This window comes from Taudactylus pleione, unplaced genomic scaffold (genome assembly GCF_031769625.1).
Source record: "Taudactylus pleione unplaced genomic scaffold, aTauple2 ptg000201l, whole genome shotgun sequence".
NCBI lineage: Eukaryota > Metazoa > Chordata > Amphibia > Anura > Myobatrachidae > Taudactylus > Taudactylus pleione.
In genome coordinates, this window is record NW_028284603.1 from 58,549,622 (window position 1) to 58,574,167 (window position 24,546).

Below are 24,546 nucleotides of genomic sequence, written 5' to 3' on the forward strand. Positions count from 1 at the left end.
ACAATGGCCCTCATTCAGACCCACTCGCGAGCGGCTGTCCGCTCGCAAGTGGGTCGATGGTCTGCACTGCGCATGCGCTCGACGGAGGGAGCTCCGTCGTGCGCATGCGCGAGATGCGACGAGCGAAGGACTTTCCTTCATTCGTAGTGTCTCATCAAAGGGGGCGTGCTGTCGATGTTGACTGACAGCACGCCCCCTTTGGTGGGCGTGCCGGGGGCGTGCCTGCCAGACGGAGGCGTTCCCAAGGGAACGCCTACCGTCCGAAGCCGGCCCCACTGACGTCACTAGTGATGTCAGTGGGAGTGATTTTGGCTCTGATAGAGCCAAAATCACTCCTGGCCTTGCGGTTGAAAAACTCAATTGCAGGCTTCTGCTCTCAGTTTCGATGGTCGCGATGGTCAAGACCATCGCGACCATCATCCTGCACGCTCGTATATGCTGTGGGTGGTGACCCACAGCTATACGAGCGTCCAGGAGGACGCTCCATATTAATGGAGGTGGGCCCTGATTCAGAGCGAGCGCTCTGGTCAGAGCGTCCGGCTCTGAATCAGGGCCAATATCAATGTACACTAACAATGTGCAGGGGTATTATTTCACATACTGTATATATTGAAAAAAATTGGAGCACACATACACTGCCTGCGAAAAAGCTGTCTGTAGACAAGGAAATGAGTCAGGCTACTTACCTAATACACACACCAGCATTGATCACACCTGAAATCTCCTTCCACTTGCATCTGTCTTCACTGGGAACCGCAATCTATCATCAACTAAGGATCAGGAAACTCAAAGTCCTCTTCAGCTGATTCCAGCAAACAGTGGAATATCGTCTGTCTATTTAAAGGGACTGCACAGGCTGCAGGATATTACTTTCCCACTCTTCCCGGCATCGGAAGCATCATCAGATGTTTGGGTGAGTATAAATAATAGCTTTGGATTTCCAATGATAAGGCAAATTAAAAACAACTTCACTTTCAATATGGCAATTATGTGGCAATATTAGCACTTCCCAGTATCAATAACTCAGTCCCAAAGTGCTCTTTAATCATCTTATAATTCAAACAAAATGGCTGCCGCTAGCAGGGGCTCCTACCCTCTCACCTTGGGGCGGCTGCTGCTGCTGGTCTGGCCGGGTCCTGGCGCATGTGCAATAGATCTGTGCATGCGCATAACACCAGCGTCTAGGGACTGCATCGGCTGCTGAACGGCAGAACCATGGCTAACGTCGCTCTCTGCTAATTACAGCCCGAACTGGCACTCCCAGGGAGTGGAGACACCTCCACCTGGGGATGCCTGTCCTGTACGTTCCAATGGGAAGCCACTGCATATGCCAATCACAGTGTAGTCAGTACAGTCACTTTTACTGGGGGGCTGCACAGCTACACTATCAGCTCATAGATGTTTTTCACACTGTCTTGCACAAGTCAGAATTACATAGCACTTTATATACTGTTTGCTTCTTAACTTTTAATCTCTCAGCAAATCTCAGTATCTGTCATTAGTTCTTATAATCTTTTATATACTCTCACAAAGGTTTATTAACAGATCTCAGCAGATCAGTAGGCATGTCTTCCTTCTACAGCTATTTTATTCACTTACAGCACCCACAGATCTCAGCTGTGGCTCCAAGTGATGACACACTTAGGGGTATTCAATATGGGAGCGAAAACATCATTTTTGCGTTAATATCGCACCTATGACGTCATTATCGCAGGTTTTAGTTTTACACCGTATTCAATTTCAAAGACTTTTCGCAGGTTCGAAAAGTCTTTGAAAAAAAACGGGGATAACTTTTCACCACTGAATAGGTGGCGAAAAAAAGTGCAGAATTGGGGTTTAGGGGTGCAGGCTTAAAAAAAATAGCCTGCACCCCTGGGAATGACATTTAAAAGATAACTGTGTCAAAAAAAGTAAAAAAAAAAAAATAGGGACACCCCAAAAAATAATTTCAAAAATTGGGGTGAAAAAAAAAATATGGGAAAAAATTGTTTAACAATAGGGAAATAGGTTCAGGGCTATTCTACAAGTATACGGCAGGTGTTTTCTAGAATAGATTTATAGCGGCAGGTGCACAAATGCAGAATTTTTAAAAACTTACTTTAGGGACATCAAAATATGCTAGTACCCATTTTCATGTACCCCAAATTTGATGGGACCACTTAAACAAATGAAAAAAATAACCTAAGTGCTCTTCTGCAACACTTCTTCAATGTCGGGAAAAAACACCTGCTGCGGCTATTTAAATCCCCGACTTTTACAGGCTAAAACGGGGGTACCCATAGTGATCCCCCATGTTTTTACAACTTTAGGGGGGTCCTACAATTTTTTTATGGAAAATTTCGAAACTTTACGCAAATCCCACTTTATCCCAGGTAAAATCTCCGATATGAAACGTAAACTTCGACAGCGAAGTTTACGTTTCATATTGAATTCCCCTCACTGTCTCCAGCTCCCAACTGTCGTCTCACAGGCTGTGTTTGAAAAATGGCAGTTGGGAGCTGATTGGCTGGCACTTTATCACTTTCTTATTTATTTATTTATTAACAGTTTCTTATATAGCGCAGCATATTCCGTTGCGCTTTACAATTGTAAGCATTAATAGAACAAAACTGGGTAATAACAGACAGATATATAGGTAGGAAGGCCCTGCTCGCAAGCTTACAATCTATATTCTTATCACTTTTCACTCTGTCTCCTAACACTGCTTAGTAAATAGACCCCTCAATCTCATGTGGTGCCCCTGCATCGGTCATCCAGTGCACCAGTCTCTTGTCTCTCACAGCAGATCGGCGGATCCTCACCCCACTCTGTACTCCTATCCTCGGCGACTTTCGATCTCAACTGCACATGTGCAACCGCAAACTCCTGGTTCTGTTGCTGGCGTGTCTCTGTTTTCATGCATAACCTAGTGGCAGCCTCCTAAATGACAATGTCCATTGGCTCCTATGGGGCCAGGGGTATCACCAGTACACCGCCTCCAGTAAGGTTAGCAATCTCAAACCCTGGTGCTGTGACTGTTAAGATGATCCAATATTTTGCTTTATCAGTGCTGACATAAAAGCTAGGGAGTCACAAACATGATAAATATGACGTCTGAGACACTTCAAATGAAACTTCCAAAAGTAAAATGAGTAGCAACGAAATTACAGAGGAGCGGTCTGACAGTCCTGGGGTATGATGCTTAATCACAGATTCCAGTTCTCACTGTTCCTAATCAGGGGCATTGGAACAGGAGAGGCAAGGGGGTGGCTCGCCCCTCCCAAATAATTGAGAGGGGCACCAGACAATACATTTTGGCAGGTGCCCGGAGGGAGTACTCCTCCTTGCTGGGAGCAGCTATGAGAGGGGGAAACACTAAGGAGAGGTGGGGAAGGATACACTAGGGGTGGATAAACTATGAGGCTGCTATGGGCAGAAAGAGTAAACACAAGACAGGGGTATACAGAGCAAAACACATACAGTATATGGATCAGGTATAGGCGAGGGGAACAGTTACGTTCATATATACCCCCCTGTGCATATATGAACTTTGCCTCTCTCCTATACCAGACCCATTTCCTGTATGCGTTCTGCTCGTGTGTAATGTCAGCGGGAGTAATGCAGGTCAGGTGGAAGCAGTGGAGATGCAGAATTTGTCAGGGGTAGGTAACCTGCTGCTTACCCCTGATTTATGTTATGCCAGTGGTGGTAATACAGTGAGGGTGGAGTATGGGTATATATATAATATATTGACAGTAGGGGTAGAGCTAGGGTAGTAGATGACTCTGTGCACTAAACACTGAGAGCTGCTGTATGACACTGCAGCTGTTACTGGTATCTCTGTATATTATATACCACAGTTCCGCAGCATCCTTAAAGCTTGGTGCCGTGTAATAATCACAGTATGCACACAGTAACAATAACATGACTGCAACTTATACAGGACACTAACTGTCATCTACTAGTAGGATCTGATGTGCATTATAGGGGGTACGCAGAAAGGTCATGTGGGGATCTGACGAGGATTAAAGGTGTGTTGGGTGATCTGATGGTCTAAGGGACATTTAGATCTCATAGCATGTGGAGAGCTCCGTGGGGCATTTACAGGGCAGGTGGAATGGTCTGTGGGCAATTGGGGGCATCTGATAGGCATCTGAAGGGTGTGATGGCATTCAGCAAGTTAGTGGTGCCAAAAAATATATATCTTGCCTTCCCTAACCTAAAAACTTTCTAACGCCCCTGTTCCTAACTAAAGACAGGGAGTTGTCTTTAGACACGTGTTGTTTATGCTACCATAAGATTGGAAAGGAACGGTTACTAGAATGCTGCATTGTTTGTAGTCATGAATACATCAGGAGACAACAGAAAACAGGAACAGCTACTAATAGGGCCAAGGTTAATGGGAATCAAGAAAAATTGGGACCATGGAGGCTGGGAGCATAGCCAGGAGGTAATGAGGTTCAGATGTAAGCAGGTCATAAGCCTGCTTATAGAATGCAGGATACAGGATTCCTGACTCAGTAGAGTGCTGCCACCTACTTGTAACAAGGTAAAAAGCAGAGAAACCTGACATACTGTGCTGTATTTATTCATAGTACAAGATACATTACGCAATGAGAAGAACGTAAAGGATATAGCTGTCTTGCTGGCGATCACATGAGCAGTGAATCTGAAAGCTCTGGTTATTTTTACAAGTATAAAGTTGAAGAATAGATTTTATTTCTTTTTTTTTTTTTAAGTTCCCCAAAGCAGTAATGCACTAAAAAGCTTTACTCAAGAACAAAACCGTATTATAAATGATTTTGTTCTGTTACTGACATCATTGTACCATTGTGATTCTTGTAATGTAGGCTGTACCATGTAACGTCGTGCACAAGCCTTTAATGTATTGGACGATGCACCAATGAGCCCGCTTTTCTCTATTAATAGGGTTTATTTTTAAACAGGTGGAGAGAGTGTCGATGTTTGGGCAGATGTCCAATGTTTTTTGTACTGCACATGTGTCAGAGTCGCACTTCGCATGCACCTCAATGATTACCAGAGGGGGACACAGTGAGGATTTGGACACAAAGAAGTGGTGTTTGAATTAGCGTTTATGTGCTGTAACAGGAGATTGGCTATACGGATGCGTCGTGGACACGCAGACCTGTCGCGGTTGGCTACTTTTTTCGCAGTTGCAATGATTTCCGCGGCCATGTTCAGATGGACATTTTGAGAACCATTGGGTTGTTGTAACGTCTGGTGGTGAAACAGATGCGCAACCGACTGCTACTTTTCACGCAAAGCGGCAGATTAGAGACGTAGATGTAAGCCGTTTCTGTACGAATTCCATTGGCTGCGGTTTTAGTATAAATTTGCCGTTGCACTGCATAAAAACATGCAGTCACACAGGGTTTAGCGTCTACCTCTGTATTAGGCTCAAAACATACTTGCCCACTCTCCCGCATCTGGCGGGAGACTTCCGGGTCAATGTAGAATGCCCTGAGAAGTTAATTAAAAGCCCCGCATTCCCCTGGTGCCTCACCCTAGTGAGAGTCACAGGACGCCGGCTTACACGTGATGGAATAACCTGCATGTAGAGCACCCTCTAGCTGCAGCTGCTGCCGACGGCCACTAGGGGGAGAGAATATGCTAGAGAGGTGTCCTGTAATATAGGACTCTGGCAACAAGACTCATCACACATATAACAGTGCAGTAATATTACTGTACCTGTAGCTCAGCATGCTCTCTGCTGCTCGATACAGGGCTGTGGTAGATGCTGAGCTACAGGTACAGTAATATTACTGCACTGTTATATGTGTATGCCTGACACTATGGGTACAGGGGGTGCATCCTGGGCCCTGTATAGGTATGGGGCGGGGCGTATGCCTGGCACTGTGATTATGGGTGGTATATGCTGGGCACTGTGTATGTATGTAGGGTTTGTGTATGCTCGGCACAGTCTGGATGCTTTTGGCATTTGTAATCTACAGGCTAAATTTAATAAGCAGTTATTTTCAAAGCCTTTGTGTATGCAGTGGTTTAATTTAAAGAGGCAATAATATTAAACTCAAAAGACGCCTGGTTTTGTATGTAAAATTATTTCCCCTATAAATCCACTAGGCGAAACCACCAAAGACGTGGCGGCTTTGAATAGCGTCTCTTAGTAAATTTAGTCCATATATCTTGCATTTGTTTTACTTTCTGGGCAAGGAGACCATCTTGGCTCCTTCAAATGATATCAACACCTATTCAGGCACTGAGCCACCTGCTGAAACAGGAGACACAGTATTATTATTTTTCCAAACACACCATTCTATGCACCAATAAATCCAGAATGATGAATAAATTAAATTTTCTTTCAAAACTAAAAGAAATAACTGCAAATCAATTTGATGTTAACTCATAGCGCAAATTTTTGCTCTTATTTTATTGAAGACAATAATGTGTAAAAAGTTCTTCGATGATTTATATATGTAACACCCTCTAAGGGATGGTATTTGTAAAAACACCCCTCTCAGTGTTAGAGCTTGCTTCCTGTTGTAGATATTACATGCCTGAGACCCTGGGATCAGTTTTCAGGTAAAGGAGGGGCTGGAGAGATAGACACGCAGGGGTGGGAAGACTGGGTGTGTAGCTGGCAGAGCAGAGGGAGGAGGGGGAGAGAACAAAGGGTGTTGAGAAGAAGAATTTGGGAGAGGGCAGACATCTTTGGGAAGCTTCAGAGCTGGAAGCAGAAATGTAGCCCTCGTGCTCCCCTGGCAGGGGGAGATTGGCGGGGCCGTGGTGACTGCCACGATGCCCATCTAATGCCAAAGGAGAGAGAGGTCTGGAGTGAGACCACTGAGATAAAGTATGTGAGAGACCACAGAGAAAGAGCTGGAATGTTGCAGCGTGAGCAGCCCAGTGAAGTGTTTAGCACCCACGAGAGGGGTAAGAGATGTCAGTATATGTGTTGGAGAGATGGGGAAGAGGAACTTCCCAGGAGCTTTTATGGTTAAGGTACCAGAGGAGTCCCTTATGCATAAAAGTCCCCCAGCAGCCATTAAAGGGGGGGTCACTGTGGTAGCAGTGTGGCTATAGGAGCCATTCCTGTAGGATAGGGATGGGCAGCAGCTGAGCGTCTGATAGCTGCAATAGAAAAGTCTGTATATTGCTGTCCCACGTGAAAGAGAAGGGGAGCAGAGAGAGGCAGACTGTGTATGAGACACTCTGTATATTGTCTTAGAAGAGACAAAGGAGAGGCAGAGTGCAAAAGAAGTTATGTGAGATGTGTGTGAAGCTGTGGAACTACAGGCACCAGCCAGCATAGGGCCAGGTGGACCTGCATGTATGAAGTGGAGAACTACAGGCACCAGCCAGCAAAGTGCTAGGTGGACCTGAACGTATGAAGTGGAGAACTACAGGCACCAGCCAGCAAAGGGCTAGGTGGACCTGCACGTATGAAGTGGAGAACTACAGGCACCAGCCAGCGAAGGGCTAGGTGGACCTGCACATATGAAGTGGAGAACTACAGGCACCAGCCAGCAAAGGGCTAGGTGGACCTGCACGTATGAAGTGGAGAACTACAGGCACCAGCCAGCAAAGGGCTAGGTGGACCTGCATGTATGAAGTGGAGAACTACAGGCACCAGCCAGCGAAGGGCTAGGTGGCCCTGCACATATGAAGTGGAGAACTACAGGCACCAGCCAGCAAAGGGCCAGGTGGACCTGTGTGGGTAAAATGCAAAGCATTCATTGTGACTATGCTTAAAGACTGTGCTGGTGAAGAAGAGTGTGATGTAATGTAACCATATCCATAAGATTGTCATATACCATCTGACATGCCAAGTATATGAGCTGGAGGGAGAGGAGAAGCTGCTGTAACCATATTCTTGTCCTGTAAAGTCATGTGCAGGAGGAGAGAAATAAATTGGTTTATTTTTATAAGAGAAGGTCTGGCGCCCAAGTTATTCAAAAGAACTGTTGCTGCATGTGTCTATCTATACCTGTATCTATATGTGTGACTGTTATAAAGCCTGCATGGTCAGGGACCCCCTTCTCAGGTATTGCCCACACCCTGGAGAGCTAGCCTGAGGCAATAGGAGGTGTATCACTCCAAATGCACCTATGTACCACACCGCACACTGCAGGGGGGTTACATATAGATTTCTGTAACCGCCCTGCGCAGGTGTAAACCAGTGAGTAGTCTACACCTGGAACGGTGACTGCACTGAAATATGCTGACTTCAATGCGGCTTCTCAATTTTTCACTGAGAACCATGCAGTTGTCTCACTGTTTATGCAGTATATGCTGTCATCCAGTGCAGTGCATATAAATGGAACCATGCTGACTGGGGAAGCTGTTCTGTATTGTGAGTGACCACTTATTGGTGGCGATTTTGTACTGGATAATATTGACGCGGTTCTTGTCTTTGTCAAATCTGTAAATGGCGCGGCCAATTGCCACTATGTCACAGGAGCGTCCCCAGCAGGCTTCATGAGGACATTCTTTCTACCTGTCAATGCTGGGTTTGTAATTGATGAGGTGATAATATGAATTTCTCCCAGTGATATAAATCTTTCCTCCACAGATGGCAGCGTCATGTGCTACTGGAAACTAGTCTTTAGGAGGGGGAGGAGCAAGGTGTTCAAGGGGAGGCGCAAGGTGTTCAGGTGTCAGACCTTGTATCGTATCTTTCCACTGTATGCAGGCCCTTTCCTCCTATGGCATACACTCAGCCATCAAGCAGGATGAGCTTCAAGTGGCACCTTGCTTTTATCATTGGTGCGAGTCTGCTCCAGATGCCAGTAAGAGGGCTAGGGAACATGAATGTATTGGAACAAACTGAGCCTTCTTTGGTCTTTCGGAGGCTTCCTGCAATGAACAGGTAGTTGTGCATAGAGCATATGCTGCATCCTACGAGACAGGCTTCCTCTGGGATAGTTGTTACCAGTTTACAGCGGATTGTATGTATATTAAGCAAGTAAAGTTGTGCTCCGCACTGAGATTGCTCTGCCTCCGCTGAACACCCGATGTTCATATTCAAGTCAAATATTTTCCTTGCCTCAACTTTACACAAGGACAATGTTCCTGTCATTCTTAGCTGGAGAATCCACTTCTTCTCACAGCCAGTCACTCATTATGCTGTAAAGTGCTTGAAGAAGTCCTGGCACATGGTTCTTTCTTGCCAGCTGTAACAGCGGTAGGCAGCTTCCCAGTGTCAGTTGAAACCTCTCTGCTCTGTCTCTGTATGGAAGGCGCTTAGGCATGTTAATGAAAGTTCCTCCTGCGACTCTCTCAACTGCCCGTTCTCCAGAGAATATGACAAGCACAATTGGGTTAGCAATTGGGTTTCTTCCGGTATGGGTTCCCAGTTCGACAATCCAGGCTGGTACTCTGGTAACTTGAGCTATGGATTCTCAGCTATAGTGGATATGCTATTTCTCCTGGAAGTTGAGATGTCATCTGCCATTACTGCCCACGGAGGTTTTATATTATCAGATGGTAATGACTTATCTTTATCCTGTCTAGGACTTGTAATGGAGTCACATGTTAAATTATTTTGCAGATTGTTCAAAACTGCTGGAACTTGTACACAGCGTATCCAGAACAGTCTCTGCTGCAGGTTCAGTCGATGGTGACAAGGTGTTAGTTCTCCACTATCTTCTTAGACATTTTCCTTAGCTGCAGCAATACAAGATGTATCTACAGAATTTACGGAGAGTCCTGGTAGCTGACAGACATATGGTAGAACTGTCAACTTTATGCCAACCCTGTCACCATTTCTGATGCATGTACCGGTGTGAGATCTCTTATACACAACCCACTGCCTTGAAAGCTCGGAACGTGAGAAAAATGTAAAAGAAAATTATTGCTGCCATTTTATTCCCTCAACTTTTTTTCTTGAGCACTGCGAAAGTGTTTTTTTTAGGCTGGACACCTGGAGGCAGTGTGTTTAGTCTATTTATAAAGCGCCACCCGTGCACACAGCTTCTTACAATATTGCAAGTTGCAGAGAAGAGAAAAAGTTTCATACTCCCTTCCCCTCACTCCTCGGCAGCATTTTCAATTTAGAACCGGCCGCGTGCCAATGACAGCTCATGGACCGGCAGCCAATTAGGGTCAGCCACATGGCCGTGATTAGTTCATGGCCAGCACCAATTCCAATATGTCGATGGGCGCCGCTGATTGCCCACTGGTCCGCAAGCCGTAACTGGATCATGGCCTGAGCTAAACTTATCAGGCAGTAGCTTGTTGTCCAGTGCTGGGACTGTGACAGTCCCAGCCAGGGCTGCCATCAGACATCATGGGGCCCAGTACAAGTGGATTATGCAGGTCCCCCCCCCACCTCCCAAAGCCTGGAGTGTGCAAAGGTGTAGAGTGCAGAGTGATTAAATGTTCATATTTCAAAAGTTTCTTGTTTCAACTTAGAAAATCATAGTCTTTATTTTAGTTTATTCCTCGGCATAGAAGTACAGCAATTGTTGATTTATTGGCCGTCCATTCAGTGTTGGTGTGTGGCGATTGACTATCATAGGTGTGCAGCCAGAGGTCTCATACATAAAAGATCATCACAGGGAGTTACCGTACAATCAGACAGGACCAGTCTTGAAAGATATAACTTCTTTATATAGTACTTGGTAGCAGGATCAATATAAAGATGACAAACATCAGCTTTCAGTAACAGCTTCTTAAACACAACATGTTTATAACATGAGCTCCGTGGCTCACCTTCATTTCTCCTTCAGTCTCTTTTCCTAGAGCACACATGGGAAAGGAAGTACAAGCAAGTACACGAATATACAGCAGATAAACAATACACATGTATATGAATATATCGCCATCTGCTGTCTCTCCAATATAAGTACATGCATATGAATAAACCCACAGTCTGTTGTACATATTTCAACATTAAGCAGGTCATCACTAGGTCATCTTCAACAGGTCATCAGCAGGTCATCTTCGATGTTGTTTTCATTTCGATTTTTATCATTAGCAATAGAGTGTTGATCTTTTTTGTTTAAAAAATGTCCTGACTTTTGGGAAGATTCTTTTATCTTTCTTCTTTTTATGAGCAAGTTTGCAGTATGCACACCACTCAGTTTTTGCCGTTTATTACTTATGGGGCCGCTTGAGTGCACTCACTGCGTCTACACATAAATCAAATAATAAACAATGACTAACAAATCATCCAATATTATTAGACTATGCTGGTACATTGTGCTATCAGAGGTCACTGGCTAGTGTAATGTGCTATTGGAGGCTACTGGCTGGTACAGTGTGCTAGTGGGGACTGGAATCTTTTTAGCATAGATGTCATCAAAGTGTTAAATTAAAACAAGACAATGCACTGCTGTCATGAATTTGTAATGAATGTAGTATTTCTGACAAGCTCAGACTCTCCTTTATTTCTGTATCCAGGCCAATGCAGAAACATTCCATTTCAATTACCGGATGCACCTGAGCAGTTCAGCTGTGTGCTCATCTGGTCAGCTGGAACAATGACTATTCACCACCTCCTATTTCAACTCTCCAATGAGCAGCCACAATGTGTTCCTTCCCAATATAGTTCTACGCTCCAGGTTTACTCCTTGTATCCTGTGATTGTGTTCCCTGTGACTCTATTTACCATCTACCGCTTTGATCCATTACCTGTCAGCGCCACAGCTTCCATGCTGCATACCAAGTTACTACTCCTCAGTACAGAGCTGGCGAGTACAGCCGCAGTCTTCATTCTATCATATCGCTGGGACAGTGCAAGCAAGTTACCTAATTTGTTATACTCTGTGTTTGGTGGTTGTCCAGGTTATCAGGTTATACTATTGTGCTGACCTTGTATTGGTTTCCCTGTGCTGTGTGCTATTGTCTTGGGCTAGTTCAGAGAAGGATGCTGGTTCCAGGGCTAGGGTTGCAGTGTGTAGTATGCGGTCTTTACACTGAGGTGTCCAGTATCTGTACTACTTATCCTGACTCTCAGTTTCTTAGTTCCTCACTGGTTTCTGTTCCAGGTCTTGCATCAGAACAGTACCAGAGTTACAGCTTCCGGAAGTTGTACTCTGATAACATAAGAATCCAATTCCTGGCTTCAGTTCTGAGTTCCTATCTACCAGTATACTGTTCTGAGTCCTGGAGTTCACCCTTGTTGCTGGATTGTATCCCTAGTCTTGCTGGCCTTCACAGGTCACTAAGCGAGGGTTCGCCCAGTGGACCTGGTTTGTTCACTACAGTTCCAGTTCGGTATCCATGCATATCACAAGTCTGTGGTTCCTACACTGTCACTAGTGTACCTATACTCCTGGTTATACTCACAAGAGTTAAATTAAACATCCTTATTTCATCTGCACCTCCTATAAGTCCAAGGATTCTGAACCAGATCTATAGAATACTCAGACCGTGGCAACTGCAACTGGGTAGCATGATTGGTGTAGTGGTTAGCATTACTGCCTTACAGCACCGAGGTTATGAGTTTAGTATGTTTGTAGGGGTTTCCATTGGATGCTCCAGTTTCCTTCTACACTCTGGTAGGTTAATTGGCTTCTGACAATAAAAAATAAAGATCCATAGTGTGTGTGTGTGTACATAGGGAATATAGGCCCTCATTCAGAGCCGGACGCAAGTGGCCGTTCGTACGTTGGGCGAACGTAAAAAAATATTTAAATTCAGGCACACGCTCGTATTTTCGTTCGCATCAAAACATCCTCCCCAAACTCAGGCGACCCCTCCTCTAACTATCGAGCGTGCCAAATAGCGAGCGTACATCCCCGAAGTGGTTTGAAGGGAACGCACGCACTAGTACTACCCGGAAGTTGGACTGTGACATTTCGATTAACTGCTCGTTTATTCTGCCTACCTCCCTCAATCGTAACATGCCAATCAATATATCAATTAGCTTAATTGGATTTTTTTTTATTTTACACAATGCAATAAACTTTATTTATGTCCGTGTTTGTGTTTACCCGCAGAATACGTACGGCTTAAACATTCGCTTTTAATTGTCAAAATACATGTTAGCCCTATTAAATAATTGGTCTATTTGTTTTTATACCCGCATATTTCCTGGAGTTCATTTCTTTATGTAAATTTGCTTACGCATGTCACTGCATTAAGCCTATCATAAGCCTCCACAGATTTCTGGCCCTGTCGAACACATGACTCATACACTAACCAATAGAATTGCTCCTGTTAATTTCCTAAATACATTAGCCAATCATAAAATTTGGGAGCACTTTATCAAAAATGATTTTTATGAAAAACTCCATTGCCATCATGAGAGCCTCCGCATTCACCAGGCGCGAGCTGCTGGTGCTTACGGAGGTGATGGATAGGCGGATCACCAGCCAGCCTCCACCCATCACCAACCGCGAGAAGCGATCCGCATATGCGGAGGTTCGGGCCCGCCTGCGCTCCTTCGGCCCACGCCGCCATATCGGGCAGCTGGAGCGCAGGTGGTCGGACCTGCAACTGCGGACGCCCCGCTTGCTGGCATGCTTTCGCATGCAGATCGCTGAAAGTAAGTTTAATGGATTGTGGTTTTCATGTTTGTCTTTGTGGCCCTAACTGCATGGCCATGTTTTCCCTGTCTTTCATATTTATTCATTCTCCTCATATCTGCATGGCCATGTTTTCCCTGTCTTTCATATTTATTCATTCTCCTCATATCTGCATGGCCATGTTTTCCCTGTCTTTCATATTTATTCATTCTCCTCATATCTGCATGGCCATGTTTTCCCTGTTTTTCATATTTATTCATTCTCCTCATATCTGCATGGCCATGTTTTCCCTGTTTTTCATATTTATTCATTCTCCTCATATCTGCATGGCCATGTTTTCCCTGTCTTTCATATTTATTCATTCTCCTCATATCTGCATGGCCATGTTTTCCCTGTTTTTCATATTTATTCATTCTCCTCATATCTGCATGGCCATGTTTTCCCTGTCTTTCATATTTATTCATTCTTCTCACATTTTTGTTTTTTTTGTTTTTGGGGGTGCATTTGAAATTGTTTTTGTGCGCGGATTTGTGTTGGAACTAACCCCAATTTGTTTCCCATCTTTTAGGGGCCCAGCGAAGACTACGCCGTCAGCGTCCCGCCAGACGGCGATCACGGCCACTCTCCCCCACCCCCAGCCAACACTCCAACTCCACTCCTTCCCCTATTCCCCACTCCTCCCCAGCCTTCCTACACCCTCAGCCAGATTTTTCTGGACTCCTTCCCCTCCGTCCCAATTCCCCCTCTCCTCCAACCACCCCTCTTAGAATGACCCCCTCCCCGGAGTCGGTCATTACACCGCCCCGATCTTTGGGGAATGGACCCACCTCCGAGGAGGACGATGGAGGGCCTTCTGTAGCTGGCGTTGGGTCTTCCGGTATGTTTTTTTTGCAGTTTTTTATCGTCACAAACTGTTTGTATGTATTCTTGTTTTTTTTTTTTTTTGTGTTTATTTTCCAAAATTAAGTGGTTTTGGCCGATTGCCGTAACCTGTTACTGCTGTTTTCAACATACACATAGCACACCTGTCGGAATTTGGACATAGGCCTTGTATTTTTGCCCCACACCATTTTAGTGTGATGAGTTTTAATGCAGTTTTTTTAAAATGTTTTTTGTTGTTTTTGTTTTTTTTATTTTTTTTTAATGTGGTTTCACTATTGTTGTATTAATCCCCAAACTTTTCTCACCCACAGAGGAACAGAGGCTTCGGGCCAATTTATCCGCCTGTGTGGCCCAGATGCACAGCAATATCATCGGGGTGCTGGTGGTCCTTGACCGTATGTCGGTCCTCCTTAGGGAGTAGTTGGTTTTTTTTTCCCCATTCTGTAAATAAATTGTTTTGTTTGAAGTTACGTTCTGGCTCATTCGTTTTGTCAAAACCACATATTGTTTACCCTGACATAAGTAGAGTGTTCCTGCAAGGATTTCAAATTTTTGGCAATAAGAGTGTGTGTTGTATTTTTATGTCAAAAAGCCACAAGAAACACCTAACAGTACAAATCTGATTTCCCTTTTTTGGTGTAGTCACAATTAGATATTTCGACATTTTACAGGTTCCTAGTTGGTGTGCAAGCAGCTTAGGGCAATATTACGAAGCAAAAGGATTGTACAGGCTTCCTTTTGGTGTTGGTTTGGACCCTGAATAAAGAAAACATTTTTGCTCAAATGGCGTCAGTACTGGATTACCCCTTAGTCAAATGTAACGTCTGTGAACCTGGTTACACTTGGTGGTAACGTTCCAAAAAAGGGACAACATTTCACTCTCAAAACATTTATTAGCAACATAACTGAAAAATCAAAGTGGTCACTCACAAACAAAACACACAGTGATAATCTCAAATACAACACATACCAAAAAACCAACATCACAAAAAAAAAATCAAGAACTGGTTGACGAAGGACCATGCCAACATGATTCCACATATATGGCGTGGCAATAAGTGTTCCAGAATATATCCACAAAATATCCACATACAGGTTTTGTAAGGGTAGCAGGAAGTAGTCATCGTTGGAGTGCCAAAGATTATGTAAAAAAACAGAAGAGGGAGAAAAAAATTAGCCAAAAATTAGATGTTCTCAAACAAACCCAACCACATTAGGTATCAACACTGTTTTTTTGCAAATAATTACCTAAAAAATCTGGCCACCACATCATCGCGTATGGCCCCCCACATACTGACCTCCGACCAACCTCGGGGGGGCCATCCTCAGGTAAGGCATCCTCTGGCTGCATTGGGACACCACTCCTTATGGCGATGTTGTGAAATATCCCACACAGGACCACAATCTTCGAAACCATATCCGGCAAATACATGAGTTCGCCACCAGAGCGGTGGAGGCATCTGAATCGGCCTTTTAAAAGGCCGATACAGCGCTCCACCACTTGCCTGGTGGCTGTAAGTGTGGAATTATACTCACTTTGTTGCCCTGGTGTGGGAGCCAAATAAGGAGTGAGCAGCCAGGGCGTGCAAGGGTAGCCACTGTCTCCTGTGAAAACGAAAAGACAACATCAGGCTCACTCTGTATGAAGCTTAACATTGTTATGTACTAAAGGTCTCCACTTACCCAGAAGCCACGCATCACCAGCTTGTAGGTTGGTTAATTTGTGCCATATCCCTGATTGCCGGATGACGAAGGAGTCATGTGCACTTCCTGGTAATTTTGCATTCAGGGACAGGATCTGGAGGGAGGCATCACATACCACCATTACATTGAGTGAGTGATAGCGTTTCCGGTTTCTAAATATTGCCTCCAGCCGTGCTGGAGGCTGAAGTGGTATGTGAGTACCATCCACAACCCCTATGTGTGGGAAGCCAGCTATTTGGTAAAAATTGGCCTTGGCCACACTAAGGGCACCCATATCCAAAGGCATTTGAATAAAATGATGGAGGTGCTTGAAAAGTGCCTCCATCACTGCCCTCAGGATCCGGGAAAAGGAGGATTGTGAGATGCCCGCCACTATTCCCACCGTTGTTTGGAACGATCCTGAGGCACAGAAATGTCACACCGCCATTAATTGCGTAAGTGGTGGAATTGCTGTAGGACTGTCAATTTGCCGCTCAAGATCACTCTCTATTAATGAGAGAGTGTCTATGATGATTTTTGGAGGAAGACGGTATCGTCTTAAAACCTCATCATCTGGCATTCCAAAAAGGGTGACACGTGTTCGAAATATCTGGGGCCTTGCACGCCTACGATGCCTACGCCTGGGACGAGATTGAGGTTGGTCGGCTTCCGGGAGCAGGGCCAGAACAATCCGACCCATATCAACCTGAAATGACAACATTGGAATGTCAGCCTTTTTACCCCACCCAATAAAAATACATGTAACTTTGCTTGAAAATACCATCCATTGATGCTTAAATGCCGGGGTATTGTCATGATATGTTGTAACTGCAAATAATAACATCAAAAATATACATCATTTTATGCTGGCCACGTCGTAGACCGTACGGCCGCCTCTGAATAAGCTCCTAAATGCTTTCAAAACAATAATCAGATCTGAACATATAATACATGTTCAAATATATTAGCTTGTTAAATCTTCACAATGGAATTGAATGAATATGATGAATCTATCTTTTGGAGTTTTGTCTGTGTCCGACATAAGGGTCATTGCAGGGAATTGTTTTCTCTAACAACATTACTGTTTCTTTAGTTCCCAAAGCTGTCAAGTAGCAAATTGTCAACAATATAGGAAGGGCGAAGCAACATAAATCAGTGATCTTTTCAATGGAGATAAGAATCTTACCACTGCAAGAATAACATGGAGCTCACCTTCCGGTGAACAATACCCCAACAACCTTGTACCAGCCCTATAGTAGACAGTGTTGGATTTCTCACTATAGTAGGCATGTGCCTAGTGGTGCCTCTAACTGGGGGCAGCACAGCAGCCCCACCGCATCTGAGCTTTCTAGTGCCACAATTCAGCTGCAGATATTTGGACATAGAACAAAGACTACATCCCCCATAATGCATCAGGGGAAGTCTCAGGAATGGGTGCATGTGTAGTCCAGGAGCAGGAAGATTAGGTTTGTATTGGGGAGAGTCTCAGCGGCATCGCTTGTGCAGTCTGGGAAAGAGGAGGTTCTTAACCCACAACAGATGCCCACAAAAGGCAAAAAACCAATAGTGAGCCAGAGAATTTGTTCGCCAGAATCCGGGGAGGGGGAGTTGGCCATAGACACACAATTATATTGTGTGTAGGGGCAGCCTGACCCCTAAATCTGCCCATGATAGTAGGTCACCTATAAAGGTCGGACCTTATGATTGTTCCAATCTCTCTGTGAGATAAACTAATTGTGAGTAAACATGGAAACAATTTCACAGAATCATATTACAGACAGACAGGGCCGGATTATATGCAGGACACCAGGAGTGCCCGCCTGAGAGCCCACACACACAATGGGCCCCCACAGGGCAGCAAACTGTTATGGGTGCCTAAGGAGGCACCCGTTTCCTGACTCGTGATACTGCCGTCAGTGTGTCTCAGGACTGGCACCGTTACAGATGATATGTAATTATTTTGCACAATAGGAAGTAGTAAAAATGCGCTAATTAGTTCGCAAATACATGGCACAATAGGAAGTAGTAAAAATGCGCTAATTAGTTTGCAAATACATGGCACAAGAGGAAGTAGTAAAAATACGCTAATTAGTTCGCAAATACATGGCACAATAGGAAGTAGTAAAAATGCGCTAATTAGTTTGCAAATACATGGCACAATAGGAAGTAGTAAAAATGCGCTAATTAGTTTGCAAATACATGGCACAAGAGGAAGTAGTAAAAATGCGCTAATTAGTTCGCAAATACATGGCACAAGAGGAAGTAGTAAAAATGCGCTAATTAGTTCGCAAATACAAGGCACAATAACGCCGCATAAATATTGTTAAAAAAACACAGAGTTCGATTTTGCAAAAAACAACGTTACATGTGGAAGGCCAACCAAAGTTGCGTACAGACAAACAAGAACATTTCCTAAACAGTTTAACACATGAACTTACCAAGAGCTAATATATAAGAAACCGGACCAAAATGTCTTTGGGGCAGAGCCAAAATAAAACCTAAGAGAGATGAAATGACGGGAAAAACTTATTAGAAAAATCGACACCAGAATGAGAGACAAATTGACCCAAAGTTATACTTCCCCAAACTTACCAAAACTGGAAACGACCAAAAAATTCAAAATGGAAAAATAAGGAACGGAAAACAAAGAAAAACCGAAAAAATAAAAAAAAATAAAAAAAACGCAATCTCCGAAACCAGCCAACAATCAACTCCAACCAACGTAACCTCCAACATTCAATAAACGCCACCTCGAGTCGAGACGCCCCAAGCCATAAATAGTGTTTCGTTTCCCGCACAAATTAAGGAAGGATCAGAGGAACGCACAATCAATGATGCGGCCGCAAAATAAGGACGCATGTATAAATACGTCACGAGACAAAAACACAATTCTGGTGTATTTCTAGTTTGAACATCACACATGGATACAGACCAGGGAAACAATGGACAACAGTCAGGCGGTAAGTATTTCATGCATTTTGACTCAATGATTAATTATAAACATAATATTGTGCAAGTTGTGAAGTTGAGAATTCTGCAAATTTACCCAAATAGGTGAGGAGGATGACATGGAAGAGGCTGCTGGGCCCAGTATTCCGGGCAAAGCTGCCAAAAAGAAAAGGCAGCCACAATTCACAAGAAAGGAGATGGAGGTTTTGATTCAGAAGTGTGTGGACATCCTGCCACAGGCAGACAGGAATATGAGTTCAAGCCAGAAGTGGAGAATGTGGGAAGAGGTAGCCGTGGATGTCAATAGGGTGGGTGATTATGTCCGTCTAGCCCGGGATGTCAAACAGCGGTAAGTAAACACTTGACCACCCTAACACCAAAAACCAAATCAAATAAAAAGTAATGGTTCCAATTTAACCCACAGATGGCAAGACTTCACATATCGCCTGAAACAAAAAATGGCACACAGGGCTAGGCATGCAAGGGGGACAGGTGGAGGTCCCACTCCTGTGTCATTGGAGTTTACTGATTTAGAAGAGCTGGCACAGGGGTGTGTGCAGCCTGTGGAGGTGTTTGGCGTGTCCAACATGGATACGGACATGCCAGACTTTGCGGCTCCTCATGTTGTCCCAGGTAAATGTTGTGATGTCACCAACTGTGAAATGTTATTGTGCCAATATGTCGATTCTAATGTGAGTCTTTTCTCATTTTTCCAACAGAGACACAGGCGGATGAGTCTGCTCCAGAGGGGAGCCTTGGCCGCAGAATTTCTGCTGGCTCTGCAGGGGAGGAACCAGTACATCCGGCTGAGGACCCTGCAGAAGCCAGTCCAGGGCAATCCCCCTCGCAGGCAGTGTCCCTCCTCACAGAACTCAATTTTAAATCGGATTTCCATACGGAGATTCTGCAGAGGATGGACGCCAGTCTGGTACGGGTGGCTGAGGCCCTGGAGCAAAATGCTGCGGCCAACGTGACCATTGGTCAGGCCCTGGCGGAAAATACCAGGGCCAACATCCGCATCGCCACTGCCCTGGAGCAGCTCGTTCGCCAGCACATGGTGGAGCCGACCTCTCTTCCTGCCGGAACATCAGGATCCTCCACCTCTGGCACAACATCAGCCAATCCTCCAAATGTGCCTAGCCCTGTGCCTAGTCCAGAGGCCTCTGGACAGGCCAGCCCGATGACATCCCGGACCCGGTCTGGCGCCCTCCCTCCCCCAGCCAAACGGGCGAAAAAACGGTGACACCATTGGCTACTTTTCCCACACTCCTTCTGTGCTTGCCTCATATTCCTTTCTGGCCAAAACTTCCCTCTCCTTTCTTGTGAATTGTTTTTAATTTTTGCATTTACGTTTACCCAAAAATTATTGTTTGCACAATTAATAAATATTGTGGAACACTGCCCAAAATGTTGGAGTTCAATATGTGTATTTTTTTTTGGGTGGATACCAATAAATTTACCAGAAATGTACGACTTTGTATTCTGACATTATTGAAAAAATGGGTTACTTTTAATCCGGGCCCACAAGCCAACAACGTTCAAAATAAAAAATTACACATTGAAAAAAAAGTGCTCGTTAAGGAACGTTTAAAACATTACCTAAGGAGGAAAAAACACCTTGCAAACACAAAATGAGGGACCAAACCTAAACATGATGACATTATTGTTACAATAGTCCAAAAACGAACACATTGCGGCCAAAATACACCCCCACAAATGTACGCTAATTGATTGTGTAATCCTGACATTAGCAGCTATGATTTCCACCTGCGTTCGGGGCTTACGACGAGACCCTAGGGTAGGGTCTCACTTGTCGTAAGCCCCGGAGAGCTTCTGGCTCTGTCAGAGCCGGAAGCTCTCCACTGACATCACTAGTGATGTCAGTGGGGCCTCCCTCAAACGGCAGGCGTTCCCATGGGAACGCCTCCGTTTGGGCTGCCACCCCCCCGGCCCGCCTTCCAAACGGGGCGAGCTGTCAATCAACATCGACAACTCGCCCCCTTTGGAAAGAGACCCGCTACAACAAGCGCTGTCGGTCGTAGCGGGTCTCACGCATGCGCACGAGGGAGCCAGCTCCCTCGTGCGCATGCGCACTGGCAAAACATCGAGGCGGCCGTGCGGTCGTAGACCGTACGGCCGCCTCTGAATAAGCTCCTAAATGCTTTCAAAACAATAATCAGATCTGAACATATAATACATGTTCAAATATATTAGCTTGTTAAATCTTCACAATGGAATTGAATGAATATGATGAATCTATCTTTTGGAGTTTTGTCTGTGTCCGACATAAGGGTCATTGCAGGGAATTGTTTTCTCTAACAATATTACTGTTTCTTTAGTTCCCAAAGCTGTCAAGTAGCAAATTGTCAACAATATAGGAAGGGCGAAGCAACATAAATCAGTGATCTTTTCAATGGAGATAAGAATCTTACCACTGCAAGAATAACATGGAGCTCACCTTCCGGTGAACAATACCCCAACAACCTTGTACCAGCCCTATAGTAGACAGTGTTGGATTTCTCACTATAGTAGGCATGTGCCTAGTGGTGCCTCTAACTGGGGGCAGCACAGCAGCCCCACCGCATCTGAGCTTTCTAGTGCCACAATTCAGCTGCAGATATTTGGACATAGAACAAAGACTACATCCCCCATAATGCATCAGGGGAAGTCTCAGGAATGGGTGCATGTGTAGTCCAGGAGCAGGAAGATTAGGTTTGTATTGGGGAGAGTCTCAGCGGCATCGCTTGTGCAGTCTGGGAAAGAAGAGGTTCTTAACCCACAACAGATGCCCACAAAAGGCAAAAAACCAATAGTGAGCCAGAGAATTTGTTCGCCAGAATCCGGGGAGGGGGAGTTGGCCGTAGACACACAATTATATTGTGTGTAGGGGCAGCCTGACCCCTAAATCTGCCCATGATAGTAGGTCACCTATAAAGGTCGGACCTTATGATTGTTCCAATCTCTCTGTGAGATAAACTAATTGTGAGTAAACATGGAAACAATTTCACAGAATCATATTACAGACAGACAGGGCCGGATTATATGCAGGACACCAGGAGTACCCGCCTGAGAGCCCACACACACAATGGGCCCCCACAGGGCAGCAAACTGTTATGGGTGCCTAAGGAGGCACCCGTTTCCTGACTCGTGATACTGCCGTCAGTGTGTCTCAGGACTGGCACCGTTACAGATGATATGTAATTATTTTGCGACGTTGCCATCAGTGGACACCGCAGGGCGGAGCGGTCCGGACTGCGGAGGCAAAGGACGGGCTGCTGAGGTTAGTTAACTTCAGGGGGAGCACAGGGAGAGGGGTGCAAGCTTTAAAGCATATTTTTTATTGGTGCTAGCCCCAACAAGTTTGTTGGCCAGGGGTACCCACACACCTTTATCTGGCCCTGTAATCGGTAATAGTATTATTCATTTAAATCATGGAGCTTTTCTTTTTAACCACTTAACTGCCTAATTTTGTTTACAAAATTGTTTCTAATAATTAAGTTAAAAAAAAATCATATTTTTATAAATGTATTTAAAGATTTTACACCTCCCAAGTCCATAGATCCTTATTGTAAAATTACTTCCCACCTGCCAATCCTGATGCCATTGGTGATAAATTCCTAGTGGCATAAATCACCCACCTACCAAAGTACATAGGTCCCATTGTGCCACTACTACCCCGTCCATGCCATGTGTCACCTTGTATGTCTATAGAAATTGAGGTCAAGATGCAGTTAGTTGTCTTTGCCTTGTGTGCTACAACACCTTTCTTGTCACTGCAATATGGACAAAGGTAGATATAACTTACTATATATTGAGTATATATTCTGAACACCATTTTAGATATCATGACCATTGGCAATAATCCTTACTTATCGTTTACCCTCTTCAATGCTCTTTATATGTTCTTTGTACATACCACGGAAGATGCTTCTTGCTTTGTTATGATAACAGGTAAAGCAGGAGCGTAATTTTCTCAACGGTAAGTGGTCCTTTAGTACATATACTGTACCTCTAAGAAGGGGTGTGGTATGTTAGGTTGACAGTTCTCATGTCCACATGCATTATGTCGACAAGCAGCATGTAGACATGGTTACACGTTACATTCATCATGTCTACACAGATGTCGACATGATAGAATGTCATCCTAACGTCCCTGGTGGCCCAGAGGTTACTTACCTGCTCCCAACGTCTCCTTCCAGCAGAGCGATCAGATGTGCCTGCGTTTCAGTAAGTATACCTGCCCTAACCCCTAACCTAATTCCTCCCTTTAGTGCCTAACCCTAACCTCCCCTCCCAGCAGCCTAACCCATCTTCTCCTGCAGCTTTAACCCTCCTGGTGGTACCTAAATGTCAGTTTTACAAGAATGTCGACATTTAACATGGCAACATTTCAGATGTCGACATTGAGAACATTCTGAGGATATCAACCTGGTGCCTGTAGACACTATGTCGACATTGTGGTGTTTACATTCTGATTGTCGACATGGTGAAAAAATGTTGACTATGTGACTTATACCTTATGACATTCGGACAAAATAAAGCATTGTATAAGCTATGTTCTCACAATTGGCACCGTGACTTGGTACAGCTCTAGGGTATGGATCGTGACACATACTATTTTCTTTCTTGGCTCACATTCTGTTTAGTCTATTAAAATATTCACATAAAATATAAACATATAAAAATATTCACATAAATCTAACCTATGATCAGTCTCTTCCTCTTTTACTATTTAAAATAAAACAAGTGAAAAAAATGTGTGAACATAGTGTTTAATGGCTCCTTTTACTGGTCTATTATAATCAGTGTATTCTCTACACAATGTATATTTAATACATGAATGCTGAAGAGGCCCACGAGTGTTAGTAATACAATTTGGTTGAGTTTTACTAGGGTTACCAGGAGGTGTGGTTAGGAGTGTGGCCAAATCACAGTAGAGTTGCAACCATTATAATTGACAGATTTCAGGTATTTTCTTACCAATCTAATAAACACATGCCCCTTTATATGCCAAAGCCCCCTCATGCCTCAGACGCCCCTCATATGCCCTAAGCAACCCTCCATGTCCATATATATCGAAAACCACCCTCATGCTATTAAAATGTATATGCCAACAGATCAGAGACAGTCTCCTCATCATGTGCCCTTTTGTCAGAACAGAGCCACCTCAAATCATGCCTCAGTCTTTAAGTCACCCATTGTTTGAATCTTACATTATGCTAATTCACTCACTTAACTACTAACTAGAAATAACCACACGGACACCTATGTGGAATTAAAAGGACACAGCTGAAATTTATTGATCAATTTGTAAGTAGAAAGATGGTGGCAGTAGAAAAGCAGTGCTCCAAGGCCACAACCCGGCAAATATATTTGACTAAATAAATAAGAGGCGGATCCCTGCCTGGCGTAAAACTGGCCTGAGGAAGAACCATTCTCCCTTAATTCGCATAGCTCGGACCCCTCCCCAAGATGGTGCCCAGGTCCCCCCTTAAGGGGAATGACCAACTTGCCGATATCAACAGGCAATTGCTACCCAGGCACTCTTATGCTATAATAGGCCGCCTAGGAGCACTGGTTCTCACCAAAGCTCGGCTCAAAG